At 31.4% G+C, this 24829-nt stretch overlaps 1 protein-coding gene and 1 long non-coding RNA gene across 2 annotated transcripts in view; one reads left to right on the top strand and one right to left on the bottom strand.

Annotated features, from left to right (window-relative positions):
• nAChRbeta1 (nicotinic acetylcholine receptor beta1) overlaps window positions 1–24829 on the bottom strand; it is a 38117-nt gene that overhangs the window by 9095 nt on the left and 4193 nt on the right. The gene's annotated exons all lie outside the window — the stretch shown is intronic.
• On the top strand, window positions 16613–17102 carry LOC107362939 (uncharacterized). Its single transcript, XR_001568764.3, has 2 exons — window positions 16613–16769; window positions 16913–17102. It is a non-coding gene; the product is annotated as an uncharacterized LOC107362939 (long non-coding RNA).

Genomic DNA, 24829 nt, shown 5'->3' with positions numbered 1-24829 from the left:
TCAATGAAATAGTTTTTATTACTTACAAATCTAGTTAAGATTTAGACTTCTAAGAGTTGTAGAAAGCTTTCAAACAATCTCATCAAAATCAAAATGTCATTAAAAGTATGCTAATTGCCACAGACGATTCAAAAACAAGAAACATTGTGACTATTCTCATTATCAAAGAATGAACTGTCAGTTTTGGAGCAAAAAAAGTTGAGAAAAGTGCAAGAAATATTTAACCCAACAATCAATGTAATACTTAATTGCAAGTCATTTCATAATGCAGTGACAAAACTTGAACACCACATTTCAATTATAATTTGTACATACAATAAACAGACGTTTAACTGAGAAAAAATTTGCTTTCAAAAGACAAAGTAAATTCGTTTCTATGATTCAAAATATTTTGCTTGACGCACACGGAAAGTGCCCTGTCTTTTATGATCGTTTCCGCTTTTTTCCATTTATATTGTAGAGCATGGAAAATAGAAACGCATTTTTGCCTTTACACACAAACGCAAGTCATACTGATGCTCAAAAATTGAAGAAAAATGTTACTGCACCGAAAATTTGGACTGAATTTGTTGAGAGTGTGAACATTTTGTATTCATAGTTGCTCAACTTGACACGACAGACTTTATTTTCGGCAAAAAGAATAAACCTTTTGAACTTGTTGATTTTTTGCTCTTTTACTAAAGGTTGAATATTCAAGTATCAAAATTTGTAACCCACAAAAGGGCAAAACTATGAGTAAAGAGAGTGAAATATTATAAGTATTCATGTTGACATGAGACGAGGGATGATGATGATTCAGTTTAATGTTGAATACAGGGACGGGAAAAAGATTGAATTATGGAAGGAAAAACTGAGGTTCAGTCTGATAAGTTGTTGACAAGTATTCATTTGATATCAAACCTGTTTTTCGATAAAGAATTCACAAGGAAAAAAGAAGGAAAAAGAAGACTGGATAAAAAGCCTAATTCCTGGTCTCTTATCACCTTTTGATTTTCACTCCCAGCCAACTAAACTGGGAGTGTTTTCCTGTCTTTCATTTTGATATTGATTCATAATTAACTTTCATGAGCTTTTCATTTATTCATTTACTTTTATCCATTTTATCAACAAAAAAGTAACATCTAATTGATGTCGTCAGAAAGTATCACAAAAATGATTGTTCAAAAAAAAAACAAAATTCGAACAAAAAAGAATCGATTTGCATATTGCAACAAAAAATTATGGAAATCGAAAAAAATGGCGTCAAAACTTTTTTTCCAAATCAGTGCCAACGTTTTAATATTGGAGAAAAAAAATCTTCTCTTGACCATTGAGAATTTCAATTTGACTTTATTCAGTAAACATTCAATTTGTATAATGCAACAACGAAAAGCTTTTTCTTGTGTTAATAGATTCTTGATCCAGCTTTGTTCAACAAGAAGAGTTGAGCTAAGATTCAGTCTTGTTGAGTGTTTATATTATTTGAAATATCAATAAGAGAAAGAGAAAAGGAAAGTTCATCGAAATTAAGACAAATACTATTTACTGAGTTTTCCTGTTTTCCTGTTACTGTTTCAACTTTTTTCTTCTACTTCTACTATTCCTTCATCATCATCTTCCTTCCTTTTCATTGTTTAGTTTTTACTTTTTTCCCTGTTACAGAAAATGAAATGGCCGTGAACTTAATAAATGGTAAACAAAAAAAACGAGGAAACATTCTTTTCTGCCAACAACTGGATGCTTCGAGTTTTACTTGATTCTTGATTAAAACACTAAAATCAACAGTTGATTAATTTTGTAGGGGTGCAAGTGCGCACATGGAAAAAGTCTTGGAATTTTGATTATTCCGAGCACAAAGACTGGCTTTGTCGAAAATATTTGCAACTCTTTTGTTGAACAATTTTTCAAACTTGATGATACAATTAACCTCACTTCCATTCAAATTTCACGATTGAATGGACGCCAATTAATCAACTGTTTGAGCACCTAATCAAGATGCAGACGAAAATAAACTCGGCTTTCCAATTCAATCAACATGTCAAAATATCTAACATCATATAATGAATCGTGACTAAATAAATTTATCAATATTTTATGCTTTATAAACTTCTCAATTGAGATTACAAAATTATAACATGAAAAGATGGGAATGAACAACTTGGAAATAAAACGATTTTCTTTAATTTCAACTTATTAGAAGTTCCGTTTATCTACCCAGACTAAGAATTCTCATCAAGGATTTTATGACAAAAAAAATCAGAATTTGAATCTTGTACGAAAGAGCTGCTTAGCTTTGCTTAGTGAGTTGAGATCCATAAAATTGTGCAAGAAATGGATCACTTTAGGTGAGCTTTGATGTATTGAGCGAGTAAAAAAGTCACACTTTTATGTAACAAGTCGATGTCAAGCAATGATTGACAGGTGTTTTGTTGCATCAATGGAAGAAGAAAACAGATTTTCTTTGTAACATAATTTATTGATAAAGAAATGGAATCAAAGGTAAAGTTTTCAATTTTGCTCATGATTCGAAAGATCGGCCAGAAAAGCTGGAAATTCTCTCGTTAAATCGAGTGTAACCACAAGCAAATCAACTTTTTTTTATATTTCATTGAAAGTTGAAACGATCAATTTTATTTACATTGCACACCTTGATGATATGAATATTACACAAGGTAATCATCATTTCTACGAATGAAATTGAAAAAAGGTAGCAAAATGTTGCCTTTTGTTTTCTTTCTTGTTGTTGTTCAGTAAAAGAAGTTGAACGGTTAAACTGGATGAATGAATACATCTAATGGTAAACAGTTAATACACAAGTTGTGAGCCAATTGGCTGGGAATAAGATGAAAAGTAATTTTGCTTTTGATCACCAATCGATTTAATAAACGATATCAGCAGCAAATAGTGTAATACTTTATTATTGAAGATCGACAATTGTAACGCTTCAAAGAACCATTCGGAGCAACAACAAGACAGAATCTATTCCTTGTTTTTAATGCTCTCTCCCTGTTCATCCCTTTTGTTAAGCCAAGCACAAGAAGAAGAACAACAACAAGAAAAGAACTATTTTGCTCTCTTTGCTTTCAACGAAAAGAGAGAAACAAAATAAGCACGCAACAACAAAAAAGCACCCAAAAGGATAACCCAAAACTCGCAAAAAGTTTGCCTTTGATTTCAACTTAATCTTCTAATAAAAGCAAAGTCAACCAATTCACTTTTTTTGCTTGCTTCTTTATTCCTCTATTATCCATGTTATTATGTCGAAGGACAAAATGAAAATAAAAAGGAAAAGATGACGAGTTTGATGGAAATAAGAGTAAAAGCAAATTCCCTGCAAAAAAGGCTCCAGACTCATGATTATTCTCAATATATCATCATGGATATTGCTACTACGTTGAAACATTTCAATAAACTTTTGTCCAATTTTCTCTCCTTTCAACTTTTCCTTTTCTCGACATTTTTATTACATTCCCTGAATCATTCAATATTATTATCCGATAAACTATCACCATCAATCAATCAATTTAAGCTTAGTAAATCAACTTAACATTTCAACTAATAATCTAAATGTTAACCTTTCGACTTCATCTTCCATGTCAGATTAGGCTTCATCTCAAGCAGCACAATTAGGAAAATGAACAGAGAAAGAAATTTGAAATGGAACAATTTATCAATTCATCGACTTGAACAGATTTTTATTGATGAATGAAAAAAAGCCTTTTAAACCTTTGGAATTATTAGCGAAAATTGACTTGATAGCTTTAGCTGGGAGTAAAGTTTGCTTGATTAATTCCAAACTTTATTTCTAATTAAGATTCTTTTTGCTTTTTCTTCCTCTTTTTGCCACTTTTATCGTAATTTACAAACTTGATTAACAGTTGATTGAATCACTTTGAAACTTTATACTATAATAACAAGAGTTGAAAGGGAAAAGCTGGGAGTTGAAACTGGGAGGGAAAAGTTATTAGTTTCAAGTTTTTCTCAGCTATTTTGTTATAAGATACATTTAAAAGTCAACATTGTTTCACTATCGAGTTTCAATCAGATAAATGATTTTCTTTTTCTTTGCTTCTATCAAATTAAAACGTTTAATTGACTAAAGCTCCAAGGGAATAAAGGAAAAGCTACGAATTGCGAGTCTGCAGTAAACCGATAGCACACATCGAGTTCGACTCTTCTCTTCATTCCCTGTTTAGGTCTGCTTATCAATTGTGACTTGAATTGAATTGATTTACTGCTGATTGATGCTAAACTAGAAGAACCGGAGATTAATGTTAATCAAAAAGTAAATGTGCATTTTTCTGGCTGGACTTGCAGAGAACTCTGTAAACATGGAAAATGGAGAAAATTTTCAGGGAGAAAGTTGCATCAGAAAAGAGAAAAATGAACTCTGTTATCATGAACAAAGTTTCCTGTTGTAATCATGAATTCAAAGAAAGATTTTTTTCTCTCTCTGTGATAACATTGTAATTGAATTAGGAAACTGACAGAATTGAATATGAGATTATATGAATGAAATGACGATGATTTTGATGATTGTGAGGAAAGTAAGAGGCAAAATGAGATTAGTTTGAGTCGATTGTGTATGAAATGAAAGAAGAGTGAAAAAGTTGAAAAAGGTAAGAAGTTAAAAGTGAAGAGCAAAAGTAAATGTTTTGCTTTTCGTTGTCGGTAAACATTCAAATGTTGATTAGCAAGTTAAATATGAATTTGCCGTAACATTGCCCTCTCTCGTTGCCAGTTTTCACTGAAGATAATTAAATTCGTATTTACTTTTCTCAGACAAAGTTAACCAAATTTGATGAATAAGAAGCAACGTTGAAAGGCGAAATTTGAATTTCAACTCTTTTCTTTCATTCTTTGTCTGCTTACTGTTAGTAAAAAAGACTCTCTTTATAACTTTATTCCCGTCTGTTAGTTACAAAATCAAAATTTCATGAAACCATGAAATCTCTAGGGATGAAAATTTCCATTTTTGATCAGTTTCGAAATTTGTCCAATTCTTTTTACATCAATTTCTAAACAATTGGTTAACCCTTTTTTGTTCATCTTTGCTCTGATCATTTCAATTTCCAGTCGACTAATTATTGTTTAAACTGAAAGAAAATTCAAAAGCTCATTTTTAGCTGACAAAGTATACAAAAATATCATGTTTTCTTGGAGATACCAAAAAAATGTGAAAATGAGCTGCAAAAATTGAAAAAAGGTAAAAGAGATAATTAGAAGAATTGATTTTTCCAAATTGCTCAAAATAAATTTTATTGCATGAAAAACAAAGAGAATCGAGTTTAGGCTTTGAGCTCAACTATTTATACTGAGTTAACAATATCAACATCCACATAATGGTGATGATGGAAACAGCTTGAGGTGACTTGCAAGTCAAAATACTTGAACCTAAAATAATAAGTAGTAAACAAGTAAAATGGAGAGAAAAGGAAGAAGCTATATCATTCAGAATCTTTCATCATAACCATCAACACAATCTAAAAGAAAATGAAAAGCAACAGAGAAAAAAGAAAATAAGAATTTAGGAGCAAAATAGTTACTCAGCTGATTCGCTTGGAAAGTTAGTCAAAATTAAGTGTTCAAAGAGAGTCTCGAGTTTGCAATTGTTCAAGTTTATCATCATTTGCATGCAATCACAAATACAGCCGTAACTTTTTTGCATGGAAATTTTGGACAATATTAGAGCAGATCGAAAGCACATTTTGCATTCTGTCTGAAAAGTTCTAAACATAACAAAATTGGAAGTCAAACTGATTAAAATTTGTCAGTTTACTTTTGGGACCCCTTTTAAATGTTTTTTGATGAATGTTAATGTTTATTCGTTTTGAGTTAAACAATAAAAGCTAACAATAGATGAAGCTTTAGGTGTTTAAACTTGATAAACAATTAAATAGTGAGTTTGCTCGATTTTTCTACGGAAACGGAAAGTTGAATCATTTGTTAAATGTTTGCACACATTAAAATTACTCTATCGCAGTGTATCTAGGAAAATGATTGATTCAAGGACAGACAATATTGGATAGTCATTATTTGATCAGAATGGCTTGTGACTCATGAACCAAAGTTGCAGCTAAGGAAACACGGATAAAATGGTTGGACATTCGAAAGTCTAGCATTCCTTTTTCACAGAGTTTAATCTATTTTTGTTCTGATTCGTTGAAATTCCGAGTTTTGAGTGAACAATAATGAGTGATGCCCCTTTTTTAAACTGCATCCAATTGCTTTGACCCTCTCAATCCATATTTAGGATACTTATTTAAAGCCCAATGGTGGCAGAGATATATCTTCAAGTGGTGAATGACTCGAATTGACAAATTGACGAAAATGAATTCACGGTGTTTTATTTTACAAAAACAGCATATTGGAGATTCTATCAGAATCCGATTATGAGTATGGGTCATTTTAGCATTGAATCAACATTGAGACTTATCGGCTCTTTTAACTTCAACCAAGTACTTGTCACAATAATGCAAAAATAAGCCAATGATTCATATCAAAGTTTGAGACGAGTTGAACTTTAGTCATCGAGTTAAAAAAGTTGGTAAAACTTTGCAGTAATACAAGTGAGTCACGCAAACAATTTTCACTTTCACCAAAGTTTATCTTTATAATTTTTTGTCATTTCTTAGTCTTAAACAAATTAACGTAAAAAAATACGAATTGGCATAAAAAGATAAAATTCAAATAATGTTACTTGGAAACTCAGATGCTAATAACTCAAGTAATGTACATTACAATGTCACTCAACTTGACTGGTATTTTCTGCGTTTAAAAATAACGCTATGACCGCACATCTATCTCAAACAAGCCTGAGCAATAACCGAAAAATGAACTTAAATGACCTTTTTCTCGAAACATAGAACTTGAATGTCAGTCGAATCCACTATATTTAATTTCCATGCCAATAACATGTCTGGTAGTAGACTGAATAGCATTTTATGCTATAGAACGTTCTACATCAGACGCGAAATGCGTCACACTTTGACCTTGAGAATCTGCAAAACAGATATTCTCAATCAAAAATGAACAAGATTTTTGTGGACTCGTAAGGATGTAAAAGTGAAAAAATGAGAGGCTTTGCTTTACGCTACAGCTAAAGCTGAAAAGCTAAGATAGATAAATTGACACAATATTCAAAGCTAGATACAACCGTGTAGGTCTAGAATTAAATTTGATATTCTTTTATTTCAGATTTTGTAGGTGAAATGTGAATATATGATCATCGGAGGATAATTATACGGATTGACATCACTAGTCCTACTTGTTTTTTGCCCAGTTAGAATCGTTAATCACTTTATTTCCGATTTTCTGTGTTGGTTCTACATCTTCTTTCCAAAGAATTGATCAATAAACCCTTGAGATTATCAAACGCATTGCTAATTAAAGGAGCTGGAGCTGTAAAAGATGCGCAATCATCATCGATGCGATGCGAAAAAAATATTACGATTATCATTCTTTGACTAATCGATAGATTGTATTATGGGCTATGATATGTTGAAGTAATAGGTACCAGGGAAGTTATGATATTTTATTACTCACGTTGTGAGATTTAATACTCGATTTATGATTGACTTGAACACAAATCATATCATCTGCTAGAATCCAATTCATTATTTAATAAATAAGCTCAGATTTTTATATACATTCAATCATTCAATGTAATAGCACACAATGGCATCTATTGATTAGTCACAGAATGATAATCGTAAGTGCTATCATTATCGAAATATTTAGGCTATAGGGTATGCGCGGATGATTTTTACAATTCGCGAATCGAAAAAGAACTTTAGATTTAAATTATTTATTACTCATATTACTTGCTCGAAAATAAATAATGATACACGTACTGTTTACTCCAATTTTACATTCAATTTACAATTATGCAAAAGGAATCAGAAGTTAAACGGTATCTTCATGGCGATTTGGGAAGGTAACGGCAAAATCTTTCGACATTAGTTTCTCCTTCTGCATTCACTGAGGGGTCGTTCTGAAGCAAAAATTGAAGGCAATGCTGTGCGTCGTGGAGTTTGGATAAGAAGCTATCTCCGTATGGTGGTCTCCCAGCAGCGATTGATATTTGTATAATTTGTATCAAGATATAAAAGAAAAAACTATTGAGCTTCATTTTCAATACTTACACAATATGCTAGAATGAAATTTAAACTTGAAATGATGAAAATGCTTGAGAATATCGCCTTTTATACTTGAAATTGTTTGTTAAGCTACTTGTCAATATTTATTTTACACGAATTCATACAAAACATTAGGAATGCAGTTAATTCATGCGCATGCAGATGTTTTCTTACTTATAGGAAGTTGTGCATCGTATGTACAAACAAAAGGTTATCTCAAGGTTTCATGGTTGATAAAGACGGAAAACGAGGAAATATACATAGCCAACGTCTGACTGAATTCAAACAATGTCATGCCAAGGAGTAATTGGTGGTTACAAAATAAAAGGAAGGGGGGTTTGTTTTAATGTGCTTAGTCTTACTTGTTAAAATTGTCCCTTGCATGAAAATATTATAAATATCAATACAGATACTGTCTACTTGGATTTTTCACTAAAAATACATGGAAGCCATCATAAGTTCAACGATATATTCATGGCGAGCAAGGGCTTAATCGGTTGAAAAATCTTCTTGCATAGTTTAGCGTGATGTAGTGGACATTCAATTTAACCAAAATGCAAAGCCCTACTCGATCATGCAATCGATTTACTCGGCGTTTTTTCATTTTACGCATTCATGCAGGCACAGCTCACGAACATTTACGGCTAAAAACTTCGAGCTTGAATCATTATTCAGATTGCACAACCAGTAGCTCGTGTACTGAATCTGAGCTTATTCGTTTGTATACTGAATATTTTATGTACTAAATACTAAATACTCAGCTATCAATAACTATAGCCCATACTAGGTGCTATAGATCGGACAAATAATGATAATCGTTAGTGCTATCATTATCGAAATAATGAGAATCGAAGTTTGAAGGCCGATGGCACAAAATTGAGAGAACTGATGATTAATTGAAAAAGTGTTCGCTTCATGCTATGCACGAACAATAGCCTACATTGCATAATAAGTTTCAGCTCTCTCACTATTACGGTCACAGACGGCGATCAATTTTAGTGAAAATAGAGGCTGATGTGATGATGATCTGTTGATGTGGTGATGATCTAAATAAGTGCAAATTCTGATTGAGCATCAGAAGTTGCATTAAGAAAATGAGTTTCAGTTCAAAATCTCATTCCATAACTGTACAAAAGGCGATCGAAGTTGCGACTTTGGCCTCGATTTTCTCGAAAACTGTCGGTCAGAGAAACTTTTAATAGCAGTAATGGACTCAGTTTTTAAACTGTTAGTTTGCCCCTAAAACTCTCAAAGTCTCCACTCTTAACTCAAAAGTCAGAGTTTTTATGAATACTCCTTTTATAGCTCAATTATCCAGTTTTATTTACTCAGCTGAATATGAATAATAATTTGACCTCACAAGATTTAGTAATTATTTTAAATTTAACTGTGTCTAGGTGAATATGTAATGTTGAGAAAATTGAAATGACTTCATGAAATTGAGATTTAATTTAACTTCATTTAACGACATCAAATGCGAAAGGATCAATATAATAACTTTAGACAGCCATACTCAAGCAATCGGTTGTTCGATTTTATAATAGTAATTGTAGTTTTCGTTCATTTATCAGATAAGCTAGCTGCGTCACAAACTTTGAACTTAGTTACGTTCATTAAGCGCTCGAAGTAAGCGTTATAAAAGTTTTTCAATTTTAATCTAATTCTTGATTTGAGTTAATCATAATCATTAGCTCATCATGCATTTCGATAAACCAAAGACTTGAGATGACTGCAGAGCCTTTCTCTTAACTCTCTTGTTGTTCAATTTCAAATATTATAACTAATGTAAGTATTTCGCAAATAAATTAAGGAAAGAGTAAGGTGAGTGGTCGTTTATAAACGGTTAGGTTTTCAAAAATTTAAACAACAATCTATTTTTGAAATACTATGCAGTGCTGCTCAGCCTCATTAGCTTCAATTTCTACTAAATATATCAACTACTAAACATGCAGTGATTAAAGTGGCACATTTCAATTTGTAAAATTTTTTCGCAACTTTTTAAACCATCTTCAAGTCAAAATGAAGTTTCATCTATTATGTATCACAAAAGATCGGACGAATTTTCGTTCAAATTTTATAAATAATATCATTGAAGATCAATGGTAAAATCAAAAATTCAGAATAAATCCGAGTTGCATTTACTGAATGCTGTTTTGAAGAGGGAGCTTTGGAAAGTTGATCGTTACTCTGGAAATTTTGCTTTTCTTTATCTATTGCGATATTGACTTGAAATTCAATTAGCTGTATTTTCAATATTTTATTGAATATCTCCTATTTTTTGTCTTTGGGTGGATATTGTTGCAAAATCTTACTGTTATGTAAACGTGAAGTAAATGAGACTGCATAGCCCTGTATGTTGATCAAAGTACTGCGAAATAAACTTAACAGTAATGTTTTGGACTAATTTTTAAAAATTTAATTGTGACAGTTAGACTAGACTTACAGGCACCATTCAGTCATTCATTCAGATAAATAAAGCAAAACTTTGTAAGAACGTGTTCAGAAAAAATTAATTTATTAATTAATTAATATTAATTAATTAATTAATTTCGATCAAAGATTGTCAAATTATGGCCTTAAATAGACAAAGGCATCAAAATTTGATTTTACCTTTCTTCAAAAACCCATATATTTTCAAATTCATACCAGGGTTATGCAGAATCCAAAATTGCAAATTCTGGCCTCAAAGCTGTTTAAAGGGATGGAACTCACCTAATATAGTTTAACATACATCGATTGAAACGTAGATCCAATGAAAGGTTCAGGTCAACATCAAAACTAAATTTCGCGGACATATTGATGAAAAAATGAATTTTTCGAGAATTGTAAATATTCTTTATTTTAGCTTTATTTTGATCCATGAATGGTGCATGTAAGTCTAGTCTAACTGTCGCAATCAAATTTTTAAAGCAGTCCAAAACATGACTGTCCATGCCTTATTTCAAATATCTGTTCTCATCTGTTGTCTAAGTAACTTCTCCGATAATTGCCCTATTGACTTCGAAACCTAGATCCTTTAAATTTTGGAGCACCATTTTCAATAAGTATCTGAAAAAGTTTCAAAGTAACAGCTTGTAAGCGAAAATAGGGAAGCAAAAAACAAAGGCGACCATTGCATTCCGTCCTTCCATCAAGTAAAGGATCAGGCAAAGTAAAACAATAACTGTTAGCAACAAAAAATATTTCATTTTCATATTTGAGAATCATGTTGAATACATTTTCTGCAATCGATCAATGCTATTAATTTTTCTATCATCTACGTGTGCTGAGATATTCAAGCTCGAAAAATTTGTAAAAAAACTGTCGATTGGGGTCATATCTTTGAGATCAGCACTTGCTTTGTTTGCATGATAAAATTGAAAAAAGGTAAAAGAGATTTTAAACAATTTTTAAATGTTTTGCTGATAAATGTAAATGTTTATTGGTTTTGAGTTAAACAATAAAAGCTAACAATAGATGAATCGCAGGTGTTTAAACTTGATTAACAATTAAATAGTGAGTTTGCTCGATTTTTCTACGGAAACGGAAAGTTGAATCATTTGTTGAATGTTTGAACACATTAAAATTGTGCTATTGAAGTTTATTTGGGAAAATGATTGAGTCAAGGACAGACAATATTAGATAGTCATTATTTGATCAGATTGGTCTTTGACTCGAGAATAAGGAAATATGGATGGAATGGCTGGACATATGAAAGTCTAGCATTCCATCTTCAAAATTTAGAATCTAGTTTTGTTCTGATTCGTTGAAATTCCGAGTCGTGACTGATCAATTACCAGTGATGCCCCTTTTTTAAACTGTTTTGAATACAATTGTTTTGACCCTCTCAATGTAGATTTAGCATACTCATTAAAGGTCTAACGGTGGCAAAGTTACATCTCCAAGCGGTGGATCCCTCGAATTACCAAATTGACTTAAAGCCTTCACAGTGTTTTATTTCAATAAAAATAGAGGATATTGAAGATAAGCTGAAGATTTTATAAAGTCCGATGCCGATGATGATCCACTTAAAGGGTCATTGTCATATTGAATCAAAATTAAGATTTATAAGCTCTTTTAACTTTAACCAAATAAGTGTCACAATAATAGTGCAAAATAACCCAATGATGCATATCAAAGTTTGAGACGCGTTGAACATTAGTCATCGAGTTAAAAAAGTTGGTTAAACTTTGCTGTCATACAAGTGACTCATGCAAGCAATTTTCACTTTCATCAAAGTTGCTCTTTATAATTTTTTGACGTTTCTTAGTCTTAAACAAATCTATCGGATCTCCGACTAGTTGGCTTTGAAGTTGACTGGTTTAGGTTAGCTAAGGTTAGGTTAGTTTGCAGAAGTTTTTGTTTTAAAATTGATTCGCAAGATTCAACCAAGTTTAAGTTTTTGTTGCGATATTTGTAGAAAGTTTTAGACAGATAAAAAAGTTGAGTTTGACAAGCAACAAAAAAGAGTTTAAAGTTTTTTGCTTTTGAAAAGTCCATTAATCTGAGGCCTCTTTCAATGGGAAACTGAATAATCTAGCAGATAATGTGACCATCGGTATAAACGAGGTAAAAATGAGTTTTGAGGAAGCAAAAAGTTGATCCCATGCTTACACAGAAGGAAACAATGATTATCATTCTTCAGTTGACGATTACAGTTTGCCATAATTTATCCTGTTACTGTCATCTCTAATAGACGGTCAAAGGCTTCGAATCATTTACTTTTGTTCATTTATCTTGCAATTCAGTGTTGTACACATGTTAACCTCACATCTAGTGAGTGTAACGAAAGCACACACACAGAGAGAGACAAAATGCTAGAGAAAAAGCAAAAGAAGGAGGAAGAAGGAAAAAAAGATTCTGTAGCCAGAAAAGGAAAAAGAGTTGAAAGGCTGTTTACTCAAGATATTAGTATCAGAAAATAACCTGATAAAGGTACATTAAGAACATGGTAAAATGAGTAAAAATAAAAGGCAAAGTAAACTTGACCATATTTATGTAGATATTATTATGAGAATGAATATTAACCTGGAAAGTACAAGAAAAGAAACAAGAAAGTGCAAGAAGTAAAGTTAACCTGAAAAGATGAGAAAATATTAATGTTTTGTAAATGTAACTAATTATCTGGCCAAGATTATTACACCAACTATGTTCATGTTGATGATAATGATGATGATAAATGGCGAGGAAAAAGAAAGTGAAAAGTGAAAGATTATTATTAGATAATGATGATTATCAAGATTAACCTTTCTTTTTGCTTTACGTTTTGTTTGGTGAAAAAAAACTGAACCAACGAAAGAAAGAAAAAAATGAATGAAACAACTTGTATTATCGTCTTATTAGCTTCAATGTTGATGGTATTGGGTGAGGCTTTGTTGGGCCAACTTTTGTGTTTCATTTGAAAGGGTTAATGAATCGGCTAATTTGTTTATTTATTTGTACGGAAGAATGAGAATGGAGAGAGAATTTGAGGTTCCTGGAAATCATGATCATGTTTACAGACAAAACTTTTCTTACCATTTACTGCAACTGAAGTAATAAACTCAACAAAATATTCATGTTATCAATGTTGTCTAAAGTAATCAAATAATTCTTGGTTGGATGGAAAACAGGGGTCAATTGAATTGCTAGGAATTACAGTTAATTAGATTGATTGGAACAGAAGAGAAAAGGATAAATCAAAGTTTTCAGAGTTGATCATAAGTTTACAATTTTCTGGGAAAATCGTTTCTCACTTGGAACAAGTTGCAACTTTCGATTTTCTCACTCGACATGAAACGAAACTGAACTTTAATCAAAGAAATTTTTGGACAAAAGTTTGTCACTTTGCTCTGTCGAACATGATTTTGCTGAAATTTTCTTTTTTCTTGAAAATGAAACTGGTAATTATGCAAACAATTTTCAATGGAAACTTATGGATGAATATTCAAAGGAAATCTTTTTTTATCAATTCGATGACAATTATTGACCTGATTTGGATGGAAATGGAATCAATGGAATCAATGTTGAATCAGAGTTGTTTAGCTTTTCATCGTTTCATTCTTTACATGAGACTTGTTTGATAACCTTTATGAATGGAATATAATATGAAAGTAAATAAGATCAAAATTAGATGAGTAAAACTGATATGGAAGAAGGCAACAATTCTTAAAGATGCTTATTCTTGGACAACTTTTTTTCTTCTCTTCCCTTTGATTCTTCTACTCTCGGTAAAAGGATTTATCATTTTTATCATCACTGTTTCATCTTTATCTTCTTTGGATCTATCATCATTATCAGTATCATCTTTTTCTCTCTCTCTCTCTTCATCTTTTTTTCTACAAGCTATAAGAGCGAAAATAAAATAACAGAAAAAAATATCGAAAGATACAAATGAATAGTGATGCCTTGTTGTCATCTTCATCTTTATCCTCTTCTCCTTTTGCTCTCACTTCAATTTTTTCTTTTCATCTTTACTTGCATCTGAAGAATTGAACTTGGAGATTGCTCATGATTGGAGTGAGCAACATGAGGAAATGACAACAACAAAATCCAATATGAGTTGAGACGTAAACAGAATATCAAAATTTGTTATCAATTTTTTTCTCTTTTTTCCCTTTCTTCTTCTCTCTCTCTCATCATCATTATCATCTTGCAATGGCTAAAACTATATCGTTACAAAAATAGCGATAAAACAATAAAAAAGAAAGAAAAGGCAAAAAGAAAGAAACAATAAAATAAGAAATAATGATAACACTTTTATCCTTGCCAGTCATTCCCTTTCCAGTCTCATGTTACTTGTTTAAAAACAGTAACCCAAACAAGATTATCATCCTCACCATGTTTCAACCATTTCTCTGTTCTTCACCTTTTCCAATTCCCTCGAGTTAATCTCAATGATTGGCATCGAGATTAAACAGGGTTGTGTGCGAATCAATGAGGTTGCAGTTGCTTGGAAAATCATCTTGCCCTCGAACAAATGCAACTCAGAAAAATTGATAATTTAAAGTTATTTTTAGTTCGACTAAGGTTTTCAAAATCTTTTGCATTTTCAAGAGTCAAATGTCGTCCATGAAATTTAACTCCAAGCTGGACAACGAGAAAAAAAGTTTCTCTTTGCAAATGAAAAACAAATGATGAACTTCAACTGGTAAAGTTGCTTGAGCTTGAACAACTATCAAATGCGTTTCTACGAAAAACTTTTTTTTCCAGAGAATGGAAAAATTGTTTTGAAAAATTTTCTGTTTATAGCGAACAAATTTAACGCATTTTCGTATCTCTCTTTTCACAGCTCGTGATGATCGAGAAAATGTTTCATTCATTTTTGTAAATGATCGAGGAGAAGATTAAGTGATCAGAGTCAAACTTCTTATACTAAAAACACATCATTTAGATGAGAAAAGGAAATGCATGGAGAAAAGATGATGAAGATAAATCTGATGAAAAAGGCTGAGTATCAAATGATTTTCGTAAAGATGGTTACAGATATGGAATTGTATATCATCATCATGATCATCGATAGCCATGATGAAAAACCTGTAAAACATAAAGGTTACAAGGTTTAGGTCAGGATTTAGTGTAATCAAGGCAAAGAAGAAAATGATGATTATGTTGATGCACTGATGTTTATGATGATCAAGATGAAGATATTGATGGATATAATTATGATGGTGATGATGATAGGATATAAGGAAGCAAATTTTCATCTTTGCTTTTCTCTCTCTTTACATTCAAAGGTAAATCGTGTTTGATTCATCTCCCATCAATAATGATCTTAATCTTGACAAACATTATTTGCCTCGTTTCTTCTTTCATTGCTAGTTTTTTTGCTTCTTTTTGTTTCTCAAAAAAAATCGATAGAGTTTTAAATTCGATAAACCAGATAAACTTGATACTCTTGATAAACCTTGATCATGATGCGTTTGTCAGAATTATTTTCATTCGATATTTTTATCTTCACTTTATCTCAAGGTAGAACAATTGAAAGCTGAGACATTTTAAATTGAATTTTAAATGAAATGGCTAGACACAGATGCAAGAGTCTCAAACAAACTCGCATTTTTCATTTCAATATTATGTAAAAAGGTCAGTGAAAAGTGTTGTTTGACCAAGCAAACTAGAAATATGCGTCAAAATTTAATTCTTTTGCGACAATTATGGGTGAATATTTTTTTGGTAAACTTAGTTTTCTGACTTTTTTACTCCTTTTATGCAGCTTCGTCAAAAAAGCCGTCTTCCATGAACACTAATGCTAATGTCTAGACAGCATTTGATTTACTCAACTGACAATTGTGAATGTAAAGAAATTTGCATTTTTCAATGTCACCTTTTTGGCTCTTTTAGTCTGTGATATTTATTCAGACAAAAATAAGTAAATTTTGGTGATTAATCAAACAAAAATTTACAATATTCCCAGAGATGGCCTTTTTGTATTCGATCACATGATAATATTCATTGTAAATCAATAACATCATGTGCCTGAGCAAATAAGAAAGCCAAGTATAAAAAGATTTGGTTTACAAAGAAATGATATTAGTCTCAGTTTTTTCAAGCTTTTATTATTCTCTAGTTTTGTTTTTTTTGTGCTCAAAACTATTTTACAAGCAGTTAAGATGCGATTAACAAAAATTATATTGCTCGTCCTTTTCAGCGCTCTCATCAGTTTAAATATGGTCCAAGCTTTGGATGATCAAGGTAAGTATTTAAATTGTGCAGATGCAGGATTCAAAAGAAATTATATTTTTGCAAGTTTTAAGATGATAAAGTTTTCATTCGTCTTGAATTACTGTGCATATTCTAATGGTGTGCTCTTGTTGCTTTATTTGCCTTTAATTCAGGAGCGAAACAATATGGTAACATGGTAGGGCTTTCGGGTTAAAGCAACATGAGACTCATAAATGCTTTGGCGAAACCTGTGTTGTTTCTAACGCTGTTAATTGATCTAATACTGCAGTTCCCCATATTTATAGCTGTATTTTAAATAGATTGAGAATTTTGAAAATAAAAGAATAACGAAATGCATAGAAATTAGTTCGATTCATCCTAATTTCATATTGATGAGCTTTTTTGATTGCTCCATGTATCTTGATGAACTCGGGGGTCAATTTTCTGGTGAAAACTAGTTGATCTGTTTGAAATTATTAATATTTATTCCTTCCTCTAATATAAAAACAGAAATAGTTGATTGCGTTTTACCCTTCAAGCCTGACTTAAACTATTAGTTATCATTAAATAAACAGCGATTTGCAGTACAATTTCATGAACTTTTCATCTGAGAAAAGGTAAAATATCTTAGGCTAGACTTTCATTTGACATAAAATTTTGATATTCTCAATCTATTCTCATTTCCATAACTTGTATCTATGAATTCTGCAAGAAATGCATCAAATTATCTAACTACAATAATGTCACTTTTGCCGCTCAACAAACTGAACCAGTAATTTGTTAAAAATAAATCTTTTGCACTCGAGATGAATTTGAAGAAGTAGAGATTAAGACAATGAGAGGGGCAAAATTTTTTCAAATAACATGAGACTTAAAGGATTATATAATGTAATTGAAACTAGATCCAATAAAAGTGTGAATTATCCATTGAAGTGCCAAAATGATAATGAAAAACGATTAATCATGAAAAGTGATTACAAGTTTGACAAATGATTAACTGAAGCAAATTCATTTTTCGAACAAAAAAGTTGGTGAAAAATTATCTTGAACAATCAATTGAAACAGTCTAATCAGTCATCTATATGTTAATAAAACAACCTCAGGTAACGAGTTAAACCATTTGAGCAAATCAATAAAAGAGGTAAATAACAAATAAAGAAATAGGCAAAAAACTAAAGCGAAAGTGAAGATGATGATTTAGACATTATATTGTCATCAGTAATAATCCATTTGTTGACTGCATCAATATCAAGAAAGGACAAGAATAGCAACAACAAAAACAACAGTAATAACATGGAACAGTGAAACCATCAATCAACAAGAAAAAAAACTGATTTTGTCCAACAATCGAACAAATTTTGGGTTCAACTTTTTTTCTTCACTTTCTCTTGTTTTTCTTTCTGTCCATTGATCCTTTGCGTGTTGATTAATTGTAAATAATTATGCTTCCCAGTAACCTGTAGAGTCTTTGTGATGAAAACATTGAGACAAAAGGAAACTCGGAAAGGGATGAAAAGATAAAGAAAAGGAAAGGACGCAAATGATGGTCAACAAAAACTTGGAATGTAATTGATTGTGAAGTTAATTTTGTTAATATTGCATTGCATGGTTGTATCAAAGTGAAACAAAGAGATGAGAAGGAAAAGGATTGCTTGGTAATCAATGGAAAGGTTCAATGGTTTTGTGTTAACAGTTGATATAAGATCTTGATTGTAAACAATAAGGGAAAAGAAACAAAAAAAAAGGATAACTTTGTTAATCACCCAAGAGAATGAAATCAAGAGAAAGAATTGAGCATCACTTTGAATCCCAAAAGAGCTCATGTATTGAGTATGAGAATCCTGAAGCAGAGTGTAAAAAAGAGAGGAAAGACTGTAAAGAATGATAATGATAAAAATCATGAGGGTTGATGGGCTGAGTATCAAATGAGAGTTAATTATATTTGATCAATAGAAACGTAACAATTATCAAGAGTTGATAGCAATCACTGAATCTCATCATTCAAGTCAACCGAAAGAGTAAAAACATTTTGCTCATCAAAAGTCAATAGTGTTTGAGTGCAATAGGAATTAAGAACAAAAAAAATTCATTTCCTGCAAGTTAAGCTTGTTTAAAGTGCCACTGTTGAAGCGATGAAAACTGGGCCCATGAAAATGCGGCGTAAAAAGAGAGGAATGAAAATTTTCGAAAAATCAAAATTCTTTTAAAAATATTCATTCGAATTCGATTTTCGATAGAGGAACACTTTTCGTCAGAAGTCAATCTTCTTGCATATAATTTATGGATTGAGCTGACATAACCAAAGTTAAGCATTTTGACTTGACTTGATGCTGACGAGGCAACGAATCATTTCGTTCTTGGAGTATAGTCTACGTTTCTCTAAGTCTTGTGTTCTTCAGTCATTTCGAAGTTCTGAAGCAACTCAAGAAGCTTGTGTAGTCAAAATTTCAAGGTCTAGCATTCGGTATAAGAATTGATTTTGTATGACTAGCTTTGGGTCTACTCAATTTTTTTGCTTACATAAAGAAGTTTCAGAAGACAAAGTTCAAATGTTTCAATGAAATTTTCTCAAACTGATCAAAATGTTGCTTTTTGCTATGATAATGCTGCTTGGTCAGTATTATATCCAATGTCTTGTGCATACTCCCAGCTGGGAGTGCAGTTTTCAATCGATACAAGAGCGTTATGTTTTGAGGGTGAATCGAAAGAAAATTTCTGCCCTATTTTCTCTAATTTTTAATTTTTTTTTAAGTTTGATTTAGACGATGTTGAATAGAACTCGTGAGATGACGATGGAATGAAATTTTCTCTTTCTTTCCTAGTTTATATCCTTGGAGTTTTTGCAGTGAAATAAATACCCTGTTACCTGATAGTGTCAATAGTTGAATAAAAGGAAAAAAATGTTAAGAGACTCTTAAAGGGTAAAAGGTTCATTTCGTCTTGCATAGTTTAGTCGGTTGCTTTTTTTCCTGTTCACTCTTAAGATTGTCATTAGATACTGTTTTTGCAGACTGTTGATATACATGAATCAATTAGGTGTATTGCATTATTGACAATGAGAAAATATCTGTGACTCTTCATGTCATTGATTTTTCTCTTTTTTTCCTTCTTTGTTGGCTGAAGAAGAGGAAAAAAAGAGGAAACAAAATGATGAACTTGAAGAAAATGAGGGAAAAGAGTGCAACTAATATGTGAATAGCAAGAAATTCAATTGATAATGGGTTTGATGAGATTTTGATGTTATACTGAATGACCACCTACTGGTCATCTTTATTAGCATGATCTTCACATTTGAATGGAAACAAGAAAAGAATTACAAGAATAAGAAAGGGTAAAGAGAATGATGACAAAAGAAGGAAGAAAAAAAAGTTAATGATGATGATGAGGGCGATGATATTGGGAAGTAACCAACAGAATGAAGAGCAAACAGATTAAGAGCAGAAATCGAGTAGAAAAGCAGTGAATGAGCGAAAAGAAAAATAATGAACAGTTTTGGCTTCAATTTTTGTCTTCAAATTGATGCCAAGTTCAATATAAAAAAGTATAAATTGAAGAAATTTTTGACCCAAAAAATGTTTAAATGACCCTAAACTGCCTAAAATGGAAACGATTTTCAATCGATATTCCCTAAGATTAAAGTTTATCGCAATGGCAAATTGTGCAGAGTTGGTTAATGCTTCTGGATCAATGTCGATTGTCTTTCACTGTTTCCAATATCTTAATCCTATTGACTTCATCATCATCCAATTTCTGATTCTATGTTTTTCCTTTCGTTTGAATAACTCGCCATTCAACAGTAAATTCAGTCTTTTCTCGATTTTCTTCGGTATCCTTAGTTATAAGTCTTGCTCTGGTTCCATTTGGTTTGCTTTTCGCAGATGCTTTACCTCTTTTAACTGTTCTTCTCGATTTTTAAATGGAACGAATATTTCAACGAAAATTTATTTTAATCGAAACTTGTTCCTTTCTCATCTCTTTCGATTGTGCGAAAGTTGATTGAAGATCTTTTAGTTTAATTTAGCAATTTGAATCGATGCTGATGAAATTAAGCAAAACACTTGAAAACATCTTAAGTAGCAAAGTTTGCATCTTGAATTTACTTGAAATGTCAGTTTATTGTTTACATTTCAGACAAATTTCTGGGATTCAATTTGTTAACCCAAATTTTATGACTTGAATGGCTGTTCAAATGACTTGAGATGACTTAATAATTAAAACAAAGGATTGATTTCATCTGGAAATTAGTTAATAATGATCCTTTTCTCATTAAGATGAACATACAAAAGAAAGTAAACCATGAAACATGAAAGATTAAAAGGTTTATTGGAAAACTGTTGATAGCACAGTGAATACATTTATGAGGTAAAAGGAATCATGTCACAAGGAAAGCTGATTTGAATGAAAAGACTTGGAAAGAAAAGGAATTTTAATTAAGAGCAAAAACTTGCAAAATAAATACCATTGCGCTATTATAAGCGAACCTTTTCTTGCAAATATTTAATCAAAAGCTTTTGTGTACCTCTTAGAGTCTCGAGTCCGCTTTCAGTTCTTTTCTTCGAGCCAAAAGTTCTATCAATGAGCAATATCTTTCTCCATTTTTCACCCAACTGTATTATCCAATTTGGTTGCTAATTTGATTGCAAGCCAACATCTCAATCATCACATGAAAAGAATCAAATTTTTCCATTTCGCTAAGAAATAAACTTGAAGCGACGAACGAAGTTTCACGGAAAGTTTTAATGAATATTTTCAGTGATCTGTAACGAATCTCTTCACGTACAGTTTGTTGCAAGCCTAATGATCGATGAGATTACGAAAATTCCATTGAATAGACATAAATCTGTTCAGGAAATTGGAGGATTTCAATTTGCAATTGTCGAACAAAGTTGAATTTTAATATTCAAATGTTGAAGAAAAACAAAGAGCAATGAAGAATCGTTGGATCAATTGAATTTCGTGGAAACAGAACCTAAACCAATCGAGTTACCCTGAATGTGACTTGTTTTTTGTGTGGTTTGTTTAGATTGTTTCAAATTGAAAGCAATCTCAACACTATTTACTAGTCTCATCTCATCCATTTTTGACCTCCTTTTCAATCTGATTATCACTTAAACACAATTATCATATTTTCTCAGATTACACTGAGGTTCAACTTGGAGACAGAAATGAAAACGAAAATAAACTTACAATTGACAATATTCAGTGTCCAGTGAAAAATTTTCACATGAAACTAGACTCATCTCTATCTTCATCTTTTTTCACTTCTTCTTCCTCACTCTTACTGCTCTTCCTTTCCTCATCTGTATAAACATGCACAACACTTAACCACTCTATAAGCTTCTTTGACTTTCAATCAATATTATCACTTGACTAGATTCTGAATACTGAATCTGGGACAAAAGAGAGAAGCAAAGCAGAGAAGATGAAACTGGTAAAATACAGTAAAGTTAGTGGAAGAAGATGAAGATGAAAATGATGAACTGTAAGATGAGATGGGAGAGAAAGAGGTTCAAGTGTGAAAATAACATTTCCATCGTGATATATGTTTACTTCGGTCTTTACCTAACTTTGAGAGAAAAGTAAGAAATGAAGAAAAGAGCAACTGAATATTGATGAAAATTGTGATTCAAGTTGAGCATCGGTGAACTTTCAGTTTCAATTTCCGTTTAGTTTATTTAAAGGAAAAGCAAACGAAGTCCTTGGCCAAGCAAACTTCAACTGTTTCAGGTCAACAATGGTTGGACCAAAATGGTTAAAATGTATAAAAGAAACAAATAAAAAAGGTTCAACAAAATGTTCATGAACAAGAAAAAGAAGAAAAGGAGAAAAACTATAAAAATTAAGCAACTTTATCCATTCCATTTCAACATTCTTCTCATCTTTAACCAAACATGTTCAACTTTATCCTGGTTCAGGTTCCTTTACCTAAAAAATCAAAACTTATTTAATCATTTATCTTCCTTCAATTGTTCCGTTCTAATATCATTTATAATACTCTTTTGACTCAACTTTTTTCCCTTCTTTTCCTTTTCATACATTTCAAGCGCAAAATGAAAGTAAAATGTTGAATATCTAAATGTCATTAGACTGTTTACCTTTACTATTTGTTTCTTTACTCCAACTTTTTATCTGCTCAAACTTGAAACTTATTTTTTCTCCTTTTTTCGACATTTTTTTTCTTCTTCTAAGCTCAATGTTTTATTGATAAGATCTAAATTGATTTTCATTGTTTTCGGCTTTTATTTCACTCTTCACTTGATTTTGATACAAAACGAGTCAACATCAAGGCTTGATTCATAGAGGCAAAGTTATCATTAATATTACCGTTTTTCATCATTAATGGTAAGGAAAGCAGTTTGGATTGATAAACAATTAACTCGACTTTGGTAACTTTTCAAACTTCATTTTCTGTTAATGTTGATAGTTTTCCAATTTATGTAAGAAAATTAAATTTCAATTGAATGAACATTCTTTTACTATCGTTTTCTCTCTTCGAACAAATCATTGATTTTCAATTTTCATGTTCAATTTTTTCGACTCATGTTTTGCTTGGATAAACTTTGTTGGCAACAAAAAGATATTCAAGGGATTCAGATGATGGAATATAGATTTTAAAGTAATTTATTGGAAAATTCAACAGCAGCTCAATTCGTTAGTTTTCTTTCGTTGGAAGTTAATTGTTGGCCAAAAATCATGATTCAGGTTGATGAGTATTCAGTTTTTCTAAAGGGTGTTGCGTTTTATTCTTGCCAGTTATCTCATCCGAATGGAGATTAAACAACTGATAAAGATGAAAATGTCCAATGGAAATCTTATAAATCTCCATTGAGATAAGATAGCTGGCAAGAATAAAACGCAACACCCTTTAGTTGTTTCAAGTGCTTAGCTCATGAAATAAATATGCTTATTGAACCTTTAAAATCCTTTGTGCTTGCACTTGGATTGTGCTTAATGGGATTATCTGATTATCTTGTCGGTCAAAAGACTAAATCAACATTTTATCCTTTTCCTTCTTGTCTATTCACCTGATGTTCATTTTTGAGAAAAAATTATTTCCATCAACTTATTAACTCTTAGTTAATCCATTTTCACGTTAACAATTGCTAAATGAAATTGTATAATAAAGGTTGATTGAAATGTTGTCAAGAGTTGAAAAGGTTATGAATCGAGATAAAATATTTTCTAAGTTAGTCGAGAGTTGAAATCGCTGAAGCGCAGTTTCTATGAAAAATCGTTGATTCGGGTCAAACTCAAATTTCGGGTTCGAAGCGAAATTGGAAAACCAGAAAAAAATCGAAATTTATCTTATTCTCAAGATGCAAATTTAGTAGCTTAAGGATCATCCGATTCCATTGATAATTTGACTTCAGGTTCAGCCTTAGTTTTGCATCAGTGACAACTGACAATGTTGGCTTAAAACTCAGTCTTACCGAACAATAGTTCAGCTTTTCTCGGTTAGTGTTAAACTTGAAAATTTCGTTCGAGCTTTTGTATTTTGGAACTCGTCTCGAACCAATGAAAATTTTAGAAGCAATCAACTTGAAACTCGAAAATCAGGCCTCTTTATTGGTTTGAAATGAATGGTTAAGTTGTCAATTTAATGTTGATTATTTTCAATATGTAATTTGTTTCTGAATGTTTTTTTACTAGAAGAGTAAAAATGAGCAAAATTTAATGAGAAATGGTTAGTTTTTCATCAACAATTTGAGAGGAAAATGTTTCATGCACATGAAAGATATATTTATAATGGGAAATGGAAGGAAAGAAAAGGCCTGAAAACTGAAACAAGAGATAAAATTTTATAATACAATTTTACTGCAAGTTGATAACTGTTCGTCTCTCACCAAATGCATTACAAACCAATATTATTACGAGAAGAACTGGAAATTTTTCATATTCATACATAATCTCAATCATCTTATACTGACTTCGTCAGCATTGTCATCTCATTCAATTGCTATATTATTCCATTTACATCACAATTCCCATCCAATTTATTATATCATCTAATATGAGTTTCATTCTTTTGCTGTAAAACAAAAATAAAACACAAAAATAAACATCGAATAGAAAATGATAGCCAAAATTCT

This window comes from Tetranychus urticae, chromosome 3 (assembly GCF_039701765.1).
Source record: "Tetranychus urticae isolate SD_2017Ah chromosome 3, NJAU_TeUrti_SD_1.0, whole genome shotgun sequence".
Taxonomy (NCBI): Eukaryota; Metazoa; Arthropoda; class Arachnida; order Trombidiformes; family Tetranychidae; genus Tetranychus; species Tetranychus urticae.
Note: the sequence above shows the minus strand (reverse complement) of the source record. Positions and strands in the feature narration are given on the sequence as shown.